Source organism: Tamandua tetradactyla, chromosome 20 (genome assembly GCF_023851605.1).
Source record: "Tamandua tetradactyla isolate mTamTet1 chromosome 20, mTamTet1.pri, whole genome shotgun sequence".
In the NCBI taxonomy this organism is placed as follows: Eukaryota; Metazoa; Chordata; class Mammalia; order Pilosa; family Myrmecophagidae; genus Tamandua; species Tamandua tetradactyla.
The window spans coordinates 54,265,694-54,282,743 of NC_135346.1; the positions used below are offsets into that span (position 1 = coordinate 54,265,694).

General features: G+C 43.5%; 1 long non-coding RNA gene across 4 annotated transcripts in view; it reads right to left on the minus strand.

Annotated features, from left to right (window-relative positions):
* Window positions 1-10,090: 10,090 nt before the first annotated feature.
* Window positions 10,091-17,050, minus strand: part of LOC143664119 (uncharacterized) — a 42,174-nt gene continuing 35,214 nt past the window's right edge. For all 4 annotated transcript variants that reach the window (XR_013166326.1, XR_013166323.1, XR_013166325.1 and 1 more), the window contains one exon: window positions 10,091-10,302. This is a non-coding gene — a long non-coding RNA (uncharacterized LOC143664119). The remainder of the gene's footprint in view (window positions 10,303-17,050) is intronic.

Here is a 17,050-nt window from a genome sequence, read left to right on the forward strand (position 1 = left end):
AGCCAATGCGATGCTGTTAAGAGAAGACCCACTTCTCTTAACAAGGAAAAGTGTTGTGAGGCAAAGTGACCCTATTAAAGTTAGAAGCAAAAGGCTGGGCAAAGAAGTATCAGAGAAGGACAGAAAGAAAGCAGGGCTAGTGATATTGACACCAGATGAAACAGCATTCAATTAAATGAGAAGGGACCTATAACTCTCTTTGCCTTCATGTGCCCCCTCCAATTGGCTTCTTGTTTTCATTATCTTTCCCGGACTTTTCACACCTCCTTTATTTCTTTCATTGTCACTTCGTGGTCCAAAGGCTTGTCCCCTTCATAATCCTTGAGTGTTGAGCCAGCCCTCCTCGAGCCTTCCTTCTGCTACTTCTAGTCATTTCTTGAAGGCTCCTGGCACGTTGAGATCTTTCCTGCCTGGGCCACTTGTTTCATACCCCCTGTTCCCGAGATCCCATGCTTGCCTACCCCCTGGGGGCACTAGGGGTATTGTCTCCAAGAAGGAGTGGGAGGGAGGGTGGACACCCAAAGAGCATCCACCCAGTTCGTTGCTCCTGTGGCCACCTCCAGCACCAGCCTACCTGTGCACAGCTGAATCCTATAGATACCCACCAAGCACACTGGTGAATGAATTTAAGATTTTGTCAGCTCCAACTGGAAAAAAGTGATGAGGAAGTCTTGCCCATCACCATGCTTCCTGAGCCTTCGAGGTCATTTGTTTGGAAACTTTCCTACTGAAGATTTCCAGGTAGAAAAAATGTGCACTGGAATATTCCAAGCCCATGCCTCTCCCTGACTTTCGTTCATTCAGTGTTCATTGGTTGAGATTGCCACCAGGCGCATGATGTTGTAGGAAATACAAAATTGTGTAAAGCTTCAAGAGGTTAACATTACAGAAGGAACAGAAAGTCCAGCCATAGATCAGAACATCAGCTATTCGTTTCCAGAGATTTGTGTACAGCACAACGGGAAACAAAGCATGTCACGGAGCTTACAGTCTAGAGAGGTGAGAGACATCAAGTCTAATGTCACAGGAAGAGGCAAGCCGAGTGCTGGGCCCCCTCGCACCAACAGCTGGTCTTCAAGACAATTGCTTTGCCATCTTCTTGGGTGGGCTTGGCTTCTCAACTTCATCACTTTCTTTGTATGGCCTTGAGCAAGAGGCTTAAGTTCCCTGAGGCTCAATTTCATTATCTATGAAATGGGAGTGATAATTGCTTTCTTCCTAGGGTTATTGTGACAATTTTAAGAAATAGCTCAAATAATTGACATGTTATTAGTATGATCATTATGCTAATGATGACGATAAAATTATAAATACCAGATGGATGGTACAGAGTGGTAGTGGTGGTGGAGGGGGGAGGACACTTCTTCCTGTGGAGGGGTTGGCATGGATGACGATAATTTACTGGAGAAGGTGGCTCTTGGCCCCCAGCCTTAAAGGAAGGGTTGGATTTCTATACAAGGAAGTGGCAAGGAATGAATCAGTTCAAAAGTAGAAAAATGAATGATTCAGAAGGTCATTAAAATAAAACAAATAAAGAATCTAAACCCAATGACTGGGTTCCTTAAAAATAGGACATTGCATTGCCAAGCTAAGAAAGCGTTAGTCAGGCAGAGGAGGTGGTTACTGGGAAATTTCACTCTGTTCAGCATTATTGAGAAGTTGTGGGTTCCTGGAGCCTTTGGTAGGTGTTGCACAACCCTCTGGGGTCGTGGTTACCCAAACCCTGGTCCAGAGCGTGAAAGGGAAGTGTTTAGACAGGACTGACATGTGAAAAGAGAAAGATGCTACCTGAAAAGCAGAATACTCCCAGGAGGAGGTGGTTAGATGTGGTGGAGAGATTTGAGGTGGATCCAACAGCCAGCAAACATGTTTCTGTCCCAGGGAAACATGACACAGAATATCTGGAAGGCAGCAGTCTGGGTCTGAATCTAGAGGCAGACATTCTCCATTCCCTCGCCACCAGTTGTCAGGCCATCCTTGCTTGCTTCTCCTCACTTCCTCACATTTCAGGGCCCACTCCAGCCTCCCCTTTTCTACTGGTGTGGTAGAACCAGGCAGGTGAGGCTCAAATCCCAGCTCTGCCACTTCCTTGCTGTGTGATCTTGGGCAAGTCTCTTCACCTCTCTGTGCCTTCGTTTTCTTCTACAAAAGGGTGATCATCAGACCCACTCCATAGGATTAAGGTGCAGAGAAATTGAAACATAATACCTGAAATATATAGGTGGTCAGAAAATGTTAGTTCCAGCCCCCTTCTTCCCTTCTCTCCTATCTTCTGATCTCACATACTCCTTACCTAACTGTCCCAATGATTTCTTCCTGGGAGTAACCATGCCCTGCCAGTAAGATCATTGACTCATCTTGTCATCCAACTTACGCTTATGAATACCTATAACGTGAAGAGCGTTGTTCTTGGAGTAAAGCCAAAGAACATGAAGACAAAAGGGATGAGGGGCATGGAAGAGACAGGGATGAAGTTCTAAGGAATTGAGAAGAGATAAACCAGTGTTTTCAGTTGCCCTACTCGATGTGGCCACCAAGGCAGATGTGAAGGATGAGAAGCTGATGCAACCCAGTTGGGTCTTTGCAACACCTCAAGGGGAAAAAGACACAGAAACCCAAGTGACAGCTCTGAGACCCCATGGGAAGCTGTGATCTGAATGTCTCAGACAAGTTGGGGAAGGTTTCCTAGAGGAAGTGATGGAGGAGTTGGGTCCTGCAGGATGAGTAGTTCACCGGGTGGATAACCCTGTGTATTAGTTTGTTAATGCTACTGGAATGCAATCTACCAGAAATGGGTTGGCTTTCATGAAGGGAATTTATTAAGTTGCAATTTTACAGTTCTAAGGTCATTCAAATGTCTAAACTAAGGCATCCAGAGAAAGATACCTTGACTTAAGAAAAGCCAGTGTGTCTAGAACACCTCTGTCATCTGGGAAGGCATGAGGCTGGCATCTGCTGAGGTCTTTGGCTTCTGGTTTCAATCAGCTTCCCCGGGAGCATTTACTTTCTGCATCGCCAGACATCTGAGTCTCGTGTTGGGTCTGTTGCTTCGGTCTGCTTTCTGCTGGCTCTCTTAGCTCCTGGCATCTCCTGGGGTTTCTGTGTTTCCAAATGTCTGTGTCTCTGTTGGCTCTGAAGCTTTTTCCAAAATGGTTCCCTCTTAAAGGACTCCAGTAAGCAACCCACCTTGAATGGGTAGAGTCACATTTCCACGGAGACCACCTAATCGAAAGGTCCCATCCACAGCTGGGTGGGTCACATCTCCATGGAAACAACTTAATCAAAAAGATTCCGCCTGCAGAAGATACCAACTCTGGGAGGAAACAAACTGTTTTGGTTTGCTAAGCTGCCAGAATGCAATATACCAGTGTGCCAGTCTGAAACTGTGTGTATCCCAAAAGCCATGCTCTTCAATCTTGATTAATATTGTTGGGTGGGATCCTTTTGCCCTGGAAGAGCATTTGAAATGGAGGAACAGCCTATGCCAAAGCCCAGCTGCATCAAAGAATGGAGTGTCTGGAGAACAGATGGGTGACTCTTTAGAATAATTGGAATGAAGTTATTTGGTTTTCCAGCACAGGACCTGGCCCTGAGGAAGTGCATCATAAAAGTTGTGGCCATGATCACCATCTGGTCATCCACGAACTTGACTCCCAGGGCTTGGGTGGTCTTGCCTAAGACTCACCACCGAGAGCCTGATACCTCCCAGGAGGCTCAGGGTCAGAGGAAGCAAAGTAGTGAGCTTCAGACAAATAGAGGCTGTGGCGTGGCACAGGCCAGGGCTCATTTCCTCCTTGATGGTGCCTGTGCAATGTCCCCACCTCTTGAGACTACACGTTCTGTTCCTGTCCCCAAGGAGAACCTCAGGGTCCTTCAGGTCTGCTGACCCGCGCTCGGCTAGCGGGAAGGGAAGGTGGGCTGCCCTGGGCCCCAAGTCATCCGCTCGACCCGACCAGCCATTCACCCGGGGATTCCGCTCGCGCTGGGGTGCATTTAGAGAAGTACACCACCGAGTCATCCGCTCTGTGTGGTCACTGCCTGTCAGGACTGCTGCGGGGCGGACGGGGAAATGGGCAGATTGCAGCACTGAGCTGTGGGAACCAAGCGCTTGGGGCCGGGAGCAGTCTTCCCAGCTCTGTTACCAGAAGGCGGTTACGTAATTCGCCAGCACCAGGAGAGTGCCAGGATTCTACATCTACTCATGCATTAGATAAGCATGTACTGAGCGCCCACTGTGTGCCGGGCATTGTTTCTAAGCCCTAGGAGGTGGGGGTGGGGGTGGGGGACCCACAACAGAGCCCCTGCCTCCGGGGCCTGACATTCTAGGGGATAAATACATACTAACGGAGTCCTCCGGTTTTTATGGGGTGCCTACTATATTCCCAGTCCCACACCAAACGCCGCGACAGGATAGTCCCATCTAATCTGCGCAGTCATTTTATGGGATGAATCTTATTGTTATCTCCTTTTCACTGCAGCTTGCTCTGCCAGGCACCCCCTACCCCAGATCTTCCTGCGCTCTTCCTCATCTTTGGACTACATCGTCTCCCAAGAGCGGGTCTTCTTCTGAGCTAAGGTGGGGCACAAACAATGACACCTCTCCTTGCTCCCGGCTCCCAGTGACCTAGCGGGGCAGGAATTACAGGGCCTGGCACCCTCTCCTGATAACCGTCAGGCCCCGCCCTGCCCAAACCACTCTCCCGAACTCTTAACAGCTTTCAAATGCTTTCAGAGCCTTGTAATAGCATCCTTGCCCGACATTCCTTAATCATCATTACTCCGGACTCAGGCATTTAATTGCTCATCTGCGTCTCCATTCTTTCACGATCGGGTCAAGGCAGGAGCAGCCTTTGGCCAAATGGTGCTGTAGGGAAGTTTCTCCCAGGGTAGCTGCCCTTCGGAAGTTCCCTGGCCTCTCAGTACCCTAATGTGAGCCCTGCTGAGGCCAGGTACTTGGGTCGGGAGCCCACAGAGAGGCCGAAGAGAAAGCAGGCCTCTGTGGTAGGAAGTGATGGATAGGGGACTTAGTAGCACGAACTGAGGGACCCCAGAGCTCAGGTAATCCTGCCGGGGTGAAAAGACCACCGCCTGCAGGAGTCAGCCCTTATGGCTGTGTCTGGAAGGCTAGGAGAAGTCAGCCAGTGCTAGAGCCCTCTGGGTGAGCGGCATAAAAGGGCATGTGGCCTTTGGGGGACCTTGACATTACCAGGGAAACACAACTGAGGTCCTGGGACCACAGGGGCTGCAGAGTGAAGGGGCCAGTGATGACATTAGGGCGGTCAAAAGGGCACTCATGAAAGGTCTTCAGAATTGGGTTAAAGAGTATAACTCATTTGACAAATAATCATTGAGTGATAATTTTGTGCTAGGAACTATTCTAGACACTGGAGCTATTGCTATGAAGAAGTAAGACCAGGCTCCTGCCCTCAGTGGGATTGCTATTTTAGTGGAAGGAGTGGGAGTCAGCTTCCACCTGCTTGCAAGAGCGGACTTCAGATTTTCCTGAATTTTATGAGCTGTTGCTGATGCCCTGTTGGTAGATTGAAATCAGCCGTGGTGGTCCACCACAGACATTAGCTACCACCACAAGCAGCCTCCCATCCCCCGTCAAAAGCCCAGAGGAGAGAGACAATAAACAAATAAGTAGTTAGTAAACAAGGTAATGACAGATTATGTATTAACGAAAATATCAACAGGACATTATGATAGAAAGGGGCTGATGGGGTAGGTGGTCAGAGACATCTGAGCTGAGACCTAATGGATAAAAAAGAACGAGGTTCTGGAAAGCCAGGGACAGCGTTCCAGATAAAGGACATAGAAAGACAATGGCATTGCTGGAGCACTACTGGGGAGGAGGGAAGTGGCCCAAGAGGTAAGCAGGCCTTGGTAGGGACCTGGGTTTTAATTCTTAAGTGCATTGGCCATCGCAGGGTTTTATGCATGGATGACAATATAGAACTTGGCAATAATAATTTCTTCCTCTACCATGTTATTTGGGGGATCCAATAAGATAGTATACCTTTCCATTGTAAACGCTCTAAATATTATGAAATGCAAGAGAAATTTTGGAAAGTGATGATCAGAGAGAACAATTCACCCTAGAACAGGAAAAGACAAAATAGATGGTTCAATAGTTGAAATTGCAACGAGAAACAGCAAAGCTCACCCACAGAAATCAACTTTTATATTAAATTCATTTCAAGAAATATTTCATGAGCATTTCCCATGTGTCAGGTCTTGTTCTAGATTCCAGGAATGACAGGGCAGACAAAAATCTCTGCCCTCATGGAGCCAGCATTCTAGTGGGGGTGAGAGTGGAAGACAGACAATAAACAGATAAATGTGTAATATACAGAAAATGTCAGATGGTGGTAAGTGTTGTGGGGAAAAACAAAGCAGGGGAAGGAGCTGGAGAACACGTAGGGTGGAGAGAGTTCGCAATTTTAAACTGGAGAGTCAGAGAAGAGCTTGGGGAGAGCATGACATTGGGGTAAAGGCCCCTAAAATAGGAGGGAGAGTTCCAAGCACAGAGAACAAACTGTAAGATGGGAGCAGACCTGGTTTATCTGAAGAGGTGTCCAGAAGGGTTAGTGTGGTCTGAAAAGTGTGCATGAGAAAGGAGAGGTTAGAGAGTGTTTCAGTTTCCCAGCTGATAAAACAAATAGCATACAATGTGTTGGTTTAAACAATGGGAATTTATTGGCGTATGGTTTTTGAGGCTAGAAGAAGTCCAAAATCAAGGCATCAGCAAGATGGTACTCTGTTCCTGAAGCTGGCATTTTGAAGCTGGCTGCCAGTGACCCTTGGTCCTTGACTTCTTTTTTCTGTCACATGACAATGCATATGGCGGCCTCTTTGGCGTCTTTCTCCATTTTTCTTGTACTCTGCCTTGAAAAGATTCCAGCAATCCAGATTAAAGCCCAACGTGATTCAGTTGGATCACACCTTAACTGGAGCAACATCTTGAAGAGACCCTATCACAGTGAGTCCATACCCACCAGGCCCAAGAACATGTGCAAACTGGGGTGCACAATTTAATCCACCAGAGAGTTAACAGGGGCCAATCATGCAGGACTGAACCATTGTACGGCTTTGCCTGTTGGCCAGAGGAGAGTGGGTCCCCTGGAGAGTTGATATAATCACTCCAGCTGCTATATCAAGAATAGATTCTCATAGGGTGACAAGGGAGGCCATTTGGGAGGTTACTACAAGAATCAAAAAAAAATTTTTTTTAAATGATTCAAGAATTTATCTCCTAACATGTGTAGCCTTTACATGGAATTGTCTTAGGTGATTATGGGCTAACGTTGCTATCCAAGAGATTGGATTGAATTTAAAAATTAGGCAGTAGAATGGTATAATTCATTTTCGTGAATGAAAAGTGAGTAGATAGATAAGTAGAAAGAAAGAAAACCAGATAAGCTCGTCACCCAAGTGGAACTAGCCCCATAAGTTCCCTAAATGAGGTTGGTCTCAGCATAGTCTGACCTTCGCCACAAATTACAAATTCAACTCCAAAGCATTGACAAATGCAGGAATTATGTTTTTAATTTATTTTATTATGAGACATACACATACAAGAGTATACACAACCTGGCTCACATTTTGCGAGAGACAGAAATCTCAGTAACAGATCTTATTGCAGGTGTCCTAGAGAGACCAAGGAGCCCTTTACATGGGGCTCATCAAGTCTTCTGAAAATTCCTTTGAAATCCCCTTGCTTTTTTCCACCTCATCCTTGGCTCTGCACTCCAAGCTCTTACCTATAACTCTCTCCTTCCAGCTCTCGAAGCACTCTGGCTGGCTTCCTTTCTTCTCCTTTCTCTCCGTGGTATTCCCCACCTGGCATGACCAAAGTTAAGGGAACTGAGCATATGGCAAAGTGAGCCCAGGGTTGATGGTCACATCAGGACCCTGTGGTCCTCTGGATTTTCCCCAGGATCTTGCTCCATCCAGAGAAACTCTCTAGAGTGGGGTGCTCTGGGGAGGGGCTGGGAAGGCTTGGGCTTGCCATTTTCCACCCTTCTAAACAATGAAAGTCTTTCATGTACATATATTTGTTTTATATTTCTCATACAATTAGTATATATACCCCCGTGCACACCTGTCCCTCATGTTCGTTGCAGAGAAAGGAAGCTAAAGGAGGCCCCAAGCCATGACCTGCCCCTGACCCAGGCTCTGGGTGTGGACCCCCCAGCCCACATATCCAAGCTCTGTCCGTTCCTCAGCACCCAAAAGCAGCCCCCGTGGGCCTGTCCTTGAGAGGACAGACCAGGACAGAGGCCCATGCTGGCTCTGGAAGTGGACCTGAGACATTTAAGCACCCAGGACCCAGAACACGGTCTAGCCAGGGAAGGGAAGAAAGGAGGGCAAGTGCGGTCTCTACCCAGTGATTGGATTACCAGTGTTCTTCTCTTCCAGATTCTTCTGTATTGTTGGAACACTTTACAACTAGAAGAACATAGAAGACTTGCATTACCTTTTTGTGGCCACCCCAGATTATTCAGCCCCATTTGGGTCTCTGCAGAACTGTATACAACAGAACACACACAGTGAACAGAAGGGCTTTGCCCTCAGGCAGACCTGAAGCACAATTTGCCTTCTGTCCCATCCTAGGTGAGGACCCTTCAGGAAGTCCCTTCACTCTCTGAGCCTCAATTTCCTTCTCTATAAATGGGAACAGTAATAACCACTTTTCAGGGTTATTGGAATGATTGAATTGGCCAGGCAAAATGAGTGGCACAAAATTTTTTTAATGTAACTATTATTAATTTTTTAAATGCTAACCGGTGCTGGGAATACTTCCCCAGTCCTCCGAGGGTGATTTCAGCCTGTTTATTTCCTGGTTCTAATCACTTCCTCCACCCCACTCCCACCTTACGTCATTACGTCATGAAGTCATCGACCTCTGCTCGTCATGCTCAGCCCTTACTTCACCACCGCCTGCCCTGCCCTGCCTCGCCCCAGAACCACACCGTCCTTCCCTGGTCCCCTGCTTGGTTAACCCTTCACCCCAGGCCTCAGCCTTGGGTACAAAAAGCCAGCCAGGCCTACTTTCTCTTTTATCTCCACTGCCCTTTTGACCTTAACCAAATCTCTGACCCATTTCTGACCCTCTTACACACCACCCCCATGAACTAAGGCGCTCAGAATCAGTGTGCTGGAGCCCAAGTCACTGGGTTAATTTCCCAGGGGCCATTTGCATGCTAAACTGGATTGAGTTGAAGAGAGAGAAGCTTTATTCCTTCGTGAGAGGATGAGGCAGTGGGGGAGGGAAGGGAAGTGGGATAAAATTGACCTGGGAGCCAGAGGCTTGGATTCAAATCCCGCAACTGTACTTACTAGTTTTGGGGTCTCTGATGAGCCATTTCACCTCTCTGAGCCTCAGTGTTCTCATCTATGAAATGGAACAATGATTCCTACCCAGCAGTTTAGTCTTGTTGATCACCGATAACATGTGTAAGACAAGGAGTAGGAGTTTAGCCAGTGACAGCAATGACATGGAAGCCAGATCATGTAGGGCTTCAAAAAGCAGAGTAATGAGCCTGGACTTCACCCTGAGGTCAGTGGGGAGCCATGGAAGGCTCTACACAGCGGGTGGCACAATCAGGCAGTACAGGTTAGATGTGGGGAGGCTTGATCGGGTGACAAGATGGGGAGAGGCAGGAGGCCAGTGAGTAGCTACAAGGTGTGAACTCAGGCAGTGGCTGGAGTATGGGGAGGAGGGAACAGATTCAAGCGCCAGCCTGGAGGTGGCATCTGTGGGCCTTTGGGACCACCCTGCTCTTGGCCATTGTGAAGTCCACAAGATAAGCTTGTATCTATTTAAAACTGTATCCCACTTTGGCATCCTCAGGGGAGCCCTCCTGACCAGCACAGACCACCTGGATTTAACCCTGAGGATCTGTTTGGGAAGAGTAGGGTTCGGAGAATAGTGTGTGAGAGGGAGAGAAAGTCAGATGGAAAACAGAGATCTTGATTTCTTTTGTTTTGTTTTTAAATTTATTTCTTTTTTATTTGTGATACATAACCACATACAAACACAAACATTCTTATCATATGATCATTCCGTTCTTGTTATATAATCCATAACTCACACCATCATCACATAGCTGTATATTCAGCATCACGATCATTTCTTAGAACATCTGCATCAATTCAGAAAAAGCAATAAAAAGAAAACAGAAAAAAAGTCATACATACCATACCCCTTACCCCTCTCCTTCACCGATCACCAGAAAGAAATCCTGATTTTTGTCTCCCGAGTTTTCAAACACTGACTTCAGCTAGAACAACCAATGCCTTAAAAAACAGGAGAAAAAAATTTTTATTGGGTAATAATAATAGCTAGCCTTCACTGAGCTCTTACTCTATGGCAAGCTCTATAGCTAGGGGTTCTATACCAGGTATCCCATTTAATTCTCACAGTTACCCTGGGAAGGAGGAATCAACATTACCTGCATTTTACAGATGAGAAGCACAGACACAAAGGGGTTAAGTACATGGCCTGAGGTGAAGGGCAGGGCTGGGATTGCATTGTGAGGGTTGTCAGACTCCAAATTCAGGTTTTTAAGGGAAAACTAAACATCTGATGAGGCTGCAGCAAAATGAAATCCAGTTTCCATAACAGCAGAACAATCAATCCTCTCAAGAAATATTCAGTAACTGCTAGAAAAAATTGTATTGTGGATAGAAATGAAAAAGGCACATTATATACAGGTCAACTACAAGCACGTTTTCAGAAAACCTGTGCATGGACACAGAGACTACAAACAGTTTGCAAAAGCAAGCACAAATATAAGGTGTCTAAGATATACTCGCAAGGCCTTTTCAGGAAAATTACAAAATTATATTGAATGACATCGAAGAAAACCTAAATACATTGAGATGAGAAACATGTTCACGGATAGGAAGGCAATTCTCCTCAAACTGTCCTTAAGATGAAGTAATAATATTTCAACCAAAGGCCCAACAGAGCTTTTCAAATTCTCTGGCAAGCAAAGTTTACATTTTATTTGGAAGGTCAAAGGACCAAGAATGACTAAGAAGCTCCCAAAGCAGAATTCTGGGCAGGTAACAGACCTACAAGATATCAATATTTAGTATAAAGTAGCCACATCTCAGACAACATGAAATTGGTACAAGGAGTGACAAAGAGATAATGGAACAGAGTAAGTACTCCCCCAAATGGACCACACACATTAGAAAACCTGATTTCTGACGGAGGATACTCTCAAGACCAATGGGGAAAAAATAACAATGGTTTAATACATAAATCGGGGACAACTGGTTATCCAAATGGGAGAAACAACACCATTTGCGTACCAGAAAATCAGTTCCAGATGGATAAGGCTCTAAATGTGGAAGAACACGTTAAAATGCTTAAAAGAAAAGATAGAAGAATATCTTCATGATCTCAGGATAGAGACAGATTTTGTACTCAAGATAGAGAATGCTCAACAACAAAGAAAAAAACTGATAAATTTAACTACACTAAAATAATTTATATTCGTCAAAGGATATCATTAGAGACAAAATGACAAGCCATAAATTTGGAGATATCTGTAATACATAATCAGTAAATGATTAGTACCCAGAAGAGAATTTTTAAAATCCTATAAAACCAAGACAAACAATCCAATAGAAAAAAAATGAGTAAAAGATTTAAGCAGATGTTTTACACAAAAGGCAACAAGTATGACCAAAGGACATATGACAAGATGGTCAACCTTGTTATTCATGGAATTGCAAAATAAAACCACATTGAAATATCATTGTGCACTCATTGAATTGGCAGACGTTTGACAATACTAAGTATTAGAGTGTGAAACCACTAGAATGCTCCACTACACTCGATGACAGCATGCATTTTGTACTGTTTTGGAAAAATAATACACACATATCTTATGGCCCAGAAATTCTATCCCATTCCTAATTACATAATTTTAAAAACTTGCATATGTGCGTCAGGATATATGTGTGAAGATGGCCATTGCTGTTTTGTTCATTAAAAATCCTAGAAATCACCCAGGAATACCATATCTGCATACAATGGACTACTATATAGCAATGAAAATGGATATTAACATGAAAAAATTAAAAAAACATAAATGAAAAGGGAAAACTGCAAAATAACATGTCCCAATTATATAAAGGTCAAAAATATTACATTGTCTTAGAATATAATACATACGCAATAAGACTATAAAGCAAAGCAAAGGAAGGATGCATACAAAATTTAAGATGGTGGTTACCTCTGGGTGGGTTGGGAGAGAGAATCTCATGACAAAGAATGGGCATGCGGAGGCTTCTAAGGTAGTGGCCAGGGTCAATTTCTTAAGCCAGGTGGTGCCTACGCGTGCATTTCCTCTGTTTTCATTTGCTAAAACTTCTGGAATGCAGTTATCATAAAATGGGTTGGCTTTTCATAATGGGGATTACACGCTTACAGTTCGGAGGCCATGCAAATGTCCAAATCAAGGTATCAACAGGCGATGGTTTCTCTCCAAAGACTGGCTACCAGGATCGGGGACTTCTCTGCCACGTGACAAGGCACACGGCGGCGAGTGCTGGGGGAGCCCTTCTCTTCTGGGCCTCTTCACCTTCAGCTCCTTGCTCCAGTGGCTTCCTCTCTGTTTCTGCGGCTTTCTCTCAACTTCTGTGACCTTCCCTCTCAGCTTTTCTGTCTCTCCCTGTTTCCGCGTCTTTCTGTAGTTTTCCTCTTATCAAGGACTCCAATAAGCGGATTAAAGCCCAGCCTGAATGAGGCGAGTCGCATCTCAACTTAAGATACTACTCAATAAAAGATCCTGTTTTTTTTATTTCATGTTTTTAAATACCAAAAGCCACCAGACAAACACAAACATTCCTATTTTGATCATTCCGTTCTACATATATAATCAGTAATTCACAATATCATCACATAGTTGCATATTCATCATCATGATCATTTCTTGGAACATTTGCATCTATTCAGAAAAAGAAATAAAACGAAAACAGAAAAAAAAATTATACACACCATACCCCTTACCCCTCCCTTTCACTGATCACTAGCATTTCAAACTAAATTTATTTTAATATTTGTTCCCCCTATTATTTATTTTTATTCCCTATGTTCTACTCGTCTGTTGACAAGGTAGACAAAAGGAGCATCAGACACAAGGTTTTCACAATCACACAGTCACATTGTGAAAGCTAAATCATTATTCAATCATCCTCAAGAAACATGGCTATTGGAACACAGCTCTACATTTTCAGGCAGTTCTCTCCAGCCTCTCCATTACGTCTTGAACGACAAGGTGATATCTACTTAATGCGTAAGAATAACCTCCAGGATAATCTCTTGCCTCTGTTTGGAATCTCTCAGCCATTGACACTTTGTCTCATTTCCCTCCTCCCCCTTTTGGTTGAGAAGGTTTTCCCAATCCCTTGATGCTGAGTCTCAGCTCATTCTAAAAGATCCTATTTACAGTGGGCCCACACCTAGGGGAATGGGTAAGCAAAACAAACAAATAAAAAACAAACAAATATTCAACAAATGGTGCTGCAATAACAGGATAACTCACATGGAAAAATACTGAAATGTGACCCTACCATCCAGCATACAAAAAAAAAAAAAAAAAAAGAATGAAATGTGACCCTCACCATATAGCACACACAAAAAAAGTAAAAAATGAAAGAACCCCACTACTGAGACACTATCATGTTTAGAGTTCTAGTCTCTTTTATATATATAGGGTTTTTAAATAATAATATTATATTATAATAAATACAAATTTATTATATAGCATATATCTTTGTATTTATTATATATTTATATAATATATATTTATTATAATATAATATTACAATAATGCATTTAAATACATATGTATGCATATAACATATATGCATAATTTAAAGAATCATAATAGAGGCTGTGATGGTTTGGAGCTGTATGTACCCCAGAAAAGCGTGTTCTTTTTGCTTATTTATTTCATTTTTTGGGGAAGTGCATGGACCAGAAATCAAACCCAGATCTCCCCCATGGTAGGCGAGAATTGTACGCTTGCACTCCACATTTCATTGTTTTTCCGTGTGAGCATCTCGTTATTGCAGCACCATTGTTGATTTTTTTTGGGGGGGAGGGGAGTGCATTGGCTGGGAATCGAACCTGGGTCTTTTGCACAGCAAGAGAGAATTCTACCACTGAACTACCCTTGCACCCCCATTTTTTTGTAATTTTAAAATATTATTTCATGAGTGCTTTTATAAATAAAGAAGCATTAAATTATATTAAGAAGAAAGAAATGGGTCTTGCCCCGATCAATATGGTGAGCGAGACACTCCATGGTCCTGTCCTCCACAGAAACTTTGAACAACTAGCAAGAACTGGCCAAAACATCTTTCACAAAGCTCCGGAAAATAGTTAAAGGATTGTAGTAATAGGGTAAGTTCCGAATCAAAAGAAAGGCAACTTGAAAACAGTTGCATCTCCTGGTGCCCTTCCCTCCCCCATCTACCTGCAGGCCCAGCACAGAACCAGGCCACACTTCCAATGGGGGGGTCCCTGGGAGCCCAATGTCCATGCCAGCCTGTCTGGTGGTGGCCTGAGGGACTGAACCAGGATACTGCTTGCAAGCTTGCCATCTACCCTAGAACTTGCCCTGCACATAGAAGTCAGCTCACAGAGCTCTCCTGCAGAACACTGCAGGAGAACAGTTAAATCACAGCTGCTTAGGGCAAAGGTTTGCTGGTTGTGGGGCATACAGCACAGTGTCTGGGACTATGAGGAAACACTGCTTCTTAGCGAAGAGGGGACATTCAGATCTGCGTAAATGGGGGAATTCCTAGGGTCACGTGTGCATGCCCAGGACAAGATGCATGTGTGGAAAGGATCAAGGAGGACCCTATGCTTTTGCCTTGAGCTATTCTCTAAATTAATCTTATGGCAAAACTCTGAAGGAGAGCACTCGCACAAGCCAATCTGTAAAGATTGAGAAGGTATCTCCTTTTTTCTCCCTTCTTTTGTTTTCTCATTAACTCCTGGTGTTCAAAGAAATGTCTGCCACAACACTAGCTGACACAAACTTAAGAAACAGTTTCCTCAGAGTCCGAATTCCAGTAATAACACATTAAAATATAAGAATGTCCAGGTTTCAACAAAAGGTGATAAAACATACAAAGAAACAGGAAGCAATGGCCCAGGCAAAGGAGAAGAGTAAAGCAGTAGAAGCTATCAACAAGGAGGACCAGATCTGGGACATACCAGGCAAAGACTTTTCAAAAGTGGTCCTAAATATGCTCAAAAAGTTTAAAACATGGGCAAAAGACTAATGGTCATTAGGAAAACAATAGATGAACACAAAGAGAATATTAATAAAGAAATAGAAATTATGAAAAAGAATTTAAAAAAAGAGCTGAGGATTACAGTGTCAGAAATGAAAAATTCCCTAGAGGGGTTGGAGACTGGAGCACGCAGAAGAAAGAATCAGTGAAATTGAAGATAAGACAATTGGAAGTCATCAGTCTGAGGAGTAGAAAGAAAATAAAATGAAGAAAAGTGGACAAAGCCTGAAGAAACTGTGGGACACCATCAAGTGGGAGATACAGATTGTGAGAGATCCAGAAGAAGAAGAAAGGGGCAGAGAGAATATTAGAAGGAACAATGGCTGAAAACTTCCCCAATTTAATGAAAGACATGAGTATCTCTATCCAAGATGCTCAGCAAACTTCAAGTATGATAAACATCAATGGACTCATAGGACAACAAGTTATAATCAAACTGTCAAATGCCAAAGATAAAGAGAGAATTACGAAATCTACAAGAGAGAAGTGATGTGTCACCTACAAGGGAGCCTCAAGAAAATGTAATGCTGTTTTTTAATCAGAAACCATGGAAACAGAAAGGCAGTGGGATGACAAATTTAAAGTGTGGAAAGGAAAACTTTGTTAACCAAGAATTCTTTATCTTGTAAAATTCTCTTTAAAAAATGAGGGAAGAATTAAGACACTCCCAGATTAGCAAAAGCTGACAGAGTTTGTCATCACTAGACTGGCCTTAAAAGAGAGGCTAAATGGAGTTCTTCAGATTGAAAGGAAGAAATACTTGACAATAGATTGATGCACATGAAGAAATAAAGATCTCTGGTAAAGGTAACAATGTGGATAGATATAAATGCCAGCACAATTTGATTTGGGGCTTGTAACTCCACTTTTAACTTTCTACCGGATCTAGATGGCAAATGCACAAAAAAATAATAAATCCATGATTTTATATACATAATGTATAAATCTGTAATTTGTGGCAAAAGGTGGAGGCATAGAGGGGTATAGGAACACAACTTCTATATACTATTGAAATTAAGTTGGTGTCAAACCAAATTTTGCAATGTTGGATGTGTGTCCCATGGTAACCACAAAGAAACTATCAGAGAATATGCAAACTCATTGAGAAAGTAGATTACAGGTTACAGTGTACAGGGATGGGGGTGGGGACAGAGGGAGGGGGGAGTTACTGAATAATAAGTGTAGGGTTTCTGTTTGAGGTGATGGGAAAGTTCTAATAATGAATGGTGGTGAGGGCACCACAATATTGTGAATATGATTAATCCCACCGAGTAGTATGTTTGGGAAGGGTTGAGATGGGAAAGTCGATGCTATATATATGTTTCTGGAATTAAAAAAAGAGAGAGAGAGAGATCAACTAAAGAAACAATAACAATGAAATGCAATACAAGATTCTGGACAGGATCTAATAATGGGGGAGAAAAGGCTCAAAAGAACATTATTAGAACACACAAAAAACTTGAAATATAGACTGTAAGCTTTATACCAATGTTAAATTTCTTCAACTTGTTAACTGCACTTAAGGTGGTTACAGAAGTGAATATGCTTGTTCTTAGGAAATGTACATGGAAGTATGGTGTTCAAGGGGCATGACGTATACAACCTACTCTCAAAAGCACAGAAAAAAATGATTGGACTGGTAAATGGATGGATGGATGGATGGATAGATGATAGATAGATGGATGGATGGATGGATGAATGGATGGATGGATGGATGGATGGA